Below are 3,070 nucleotides of genomic sequence, written 5' to 3'. Positions count from 1 at the left end.
TTACTCTGAATGAGAGTCCCTTTGTCGCCAGCAGGGGTAAGAGCTCTCTAAACTTTGCCCAGGCTATTCTTATTCTAGCAGCTACACTTTCAGCGCACCCACCCCCACTACTAACTTGGTCGCCCAGATAGCGGAAGCTATCGACTACCTCTAGTTTTTCACCCTGGAATGAGATAGAAGTTGTTTCCTGTTTGTTTACAGTCTTTATTGCACCTGAATATCTGCCACAAACAAAAACTAACTTCCTAGTTAACCTGCCTTTGATGTTGCTGCACCTCTTATGTGTCCATAGCTTGCACCGGGTATAACTTAATTCTCAAGCTAGTTAAATTTTTCCATTCTATGTTCTAAGTGCCTTGCAATATACATTGTAAACATAAATTCTTGTAGTATTAGAGGACTGGTTTACAAGCTTGAAAATCTTTGTGTTCAAGTTAAGGAAATACTTAATGTAAATGCTGCCACTCTATGAAGCCTAATTAGTGCTTGATGAGCTAGGACATTGAGAGTTAAGTGCCTCAACCAGAGACAATGCAGTATTAACTTCTTGGTTGTTTGGCTGGTGCTCTATTGACTTCGCTCTCCCTCTTTGTATACACACACACACACACACACACACACACACACACTTCATATTTTCTATTCATATATTCTTCTCATTATCTGTCTTTTTCCTTCAAACTGTCACTTTTATTCACAGTTCAAGTCAAATTCAGTACAGGCTTATTGATACAATGTCTAGGTATATCATTTTCCCCAAATCAACATCTTCAAACTACTTCATAGGGAAATCTGTTGAGACTGTTCCTCCCTCTTTCTCTGTTCCCTCCCACCCCAAAAGCCCTCAGCACTTATAGAAAAAAGTCTTTGAATTTGCATTGGATCTGAAGTGAACACTTAATAAAAGTAATAGTATGAAAAATTCTCTCTCTCTCCCTCTCATATATATGTATTATCATTATCATTATCTAATGTCCATCAAAGTCGTGCTGGCATAGGTTTGATGGTTTAACAGGGTCTGACAGGTTTAAGAATTGCTTCATGCTGCAGTGTCTGCTTTGGTATAGTTTTTATGGCTGGATGCCCTTCTAAATGCCAAACAGTACACAGAGTGTATTGAGTGCTTTTCTTGTAGTACCAGCACTAGTGAGGTCACCATGGAGCTAGCAAGATTAAGATTCCTTTCAACTGAGTGGGGCTACAGTAGAGAGAGAGAGGGGTGGCTTTATACTAGGAGATGAGAAGTATCAGAGAAAGGGCTAGAGCAGAAAAGGTTTCTTGCTGTAGAGTAACTACATGGCTACTCACATTATGGAAAAGAGGGTGAAACTGGAGTGTAGTTAGAAAGAGATTAAAATTGGTAATGATGTATCAGGGTAGACTCTAAAGATACAAGGTGAGTAAAAGTGAGTAGGGACAGAAAAATCTGGGAGTGTGGGTAGGTAAAGGTTGCAAGAATGTAAGGGGAGAGTGAGAGATAGTTAGAGATGGAGGATAGGCAAGGGAATGAATATTATGAAAGAACAAGTGTTGGTAGATGATAAGTGTATGTTGGAGGGAAGGGTGATCAATGTAAAATACAGGTGGAGAACATCAGTGTTATAAATGAAGGATGGCTATCTAGTGAAATGGTCCCAGGGTTGTGTTAAAGACTAGTGGTATTAGGGAAAACTTGTGAAGTATGCAGTTAGATAGGTGAAGGAGGGATCTGTAGTTTCTCTAAGATTGGCAGGTCTTCTCAAGTATTGCATATCACCAGTCATGTTTTTGTTTAAGATCAGAAGCAAACAGCACATGTATGATAGCAATGTTTGCTTAGAATTAATTATCATACAATGTCAAAACAAGGAGACACACATACACCATTGATTTCTTTCAGTTTCTGTCCATCAAATCCTCTCACAAAGCTTTGATTTGCCTTGGGTATAGTAGAAGTCACTGCCCAAGGTGCCATGCTGTGAGACTGAACCCTAATCCACGTGAGTCTGAAGCACACTCCTCAACCTTAGAGCCATATATATATATATATATATATATATATTTATATATATATAATGTACTTGCTTGGGATGATACACAGAAGATTAGTGTGGCTCCTGTGCAAGGATGGCATGCAAATTTGTGAAATTTTCTATGGTATAGACATGGTAGTATGATTGAGTTTGCTTCCCAACCACGTTGCTTTGGTATCTTCAACTAGTGTCTTCAACTAGTATCTTCAACTAGTGTTTTCTGCTATACCTTTGGGCCAGTCATGAAAACTGAAAAAAGCTTATCACATATATGTACATGTGTCCTTATGTCTTGACATTGCATGGAGTTTGTAGATGAGCATCACTGTCATACAAGCAGTGTCTTGTTTACAATCTTCCATGGAAAGATGTCAAGCTCTGGGGAAATACTGCCTTACTTTGAAACAGGTTAGGATTGGTGATAGGAAAAGCATCTGGCCAAAGAAAATTTGCCATAATAAATTTTGTTTAACTCATGCAATCATGGAAAAGTGGTTGTAAAGACAGTGATGATAATAATGAGTCATCATCATCATCATCATCATTATTTAGCATTCATTTTTCCCATGCTTGCATGGGTCAGATGAAATTTATAAAGGCAGATTTTCAACAGCTGTATGTCCTTCTTGTCACCATCGCTCACCTATTCCCAAGCATGGTAATGTTTCCTCTGAACATTAGAAGCATCAGTTGTGGCGTGCAAGAGAGATGATTGCGCTGGTATGGACATGTGGTGAAAATGGATGAGGATAGCTGCGTGAAAAAGTGCCACACCCTAACAGTTGAGGGAACCCGTGGAAGAGGTAGGCCCAGGAAGACCTGGGCTGAGGTGGTGAGGCAAGACCTTCGTACATTGGGCCTCACCGAGGCGATGACTACTGACCGAGACCTTTGGAAATGTGCTGTGCGTGAGAAGACCCGGCAAGCCAAGTAAGATCGTTGCCAGTGCCCCTGGACTGGCTCTTGTGTGGGTGGCACATAAGATGCACCATTTTGAGCGTGGCCGTTGCCAGTACCGCCTGACTGGCTCCTGTAGGATTTTCGAGCGAGATCGTTGC

The 3,070-nt window shown here is 40.7% G+C and overlaps 1 protein-coding gene and 1 non-coding gene across 16 annotated transcripts in view; both read left to right on the top strand.

The window, feature by feature from the left end:
* The window catches only part of LOC106868181 (disco-interacting protein 2 homolog A), a 262,625-nt gene that overhangs the window by 94,001 nt on the left and 165,554 nt on the right, over positions 1-3,070 (top strand). The window lies entirely within an intron of this gene.
* On the top strand, positions 2,036-2,141 carry LOC128247184 (U6 spliceosomal RNA). Its single transcript, XR_008263584.1, has one exon. It is a non-coding gene; the product is annotated as a U6 spliceosomal RNA (small nuclear RNA).

Source organism: Octopus bimaculoides, chromosome 2, assembly GCF_001194135.2.
Source record: "Octopus bimaculoides isolate UCB-OBI-ISO-001 chromosome 2, ASM119413v2, whole genome shotgun sequence".
In the NCBI taxonomy this organism is placed as follows: Eukaryota; Metazoa; Mollusca; class Cephalopoda; order Octopoda; family Octopodidae; genus Octopus; species Octopus bimaculoides.
This window is presented reverse-complemented; position numbering and strand designations above follow the sequence as displayed.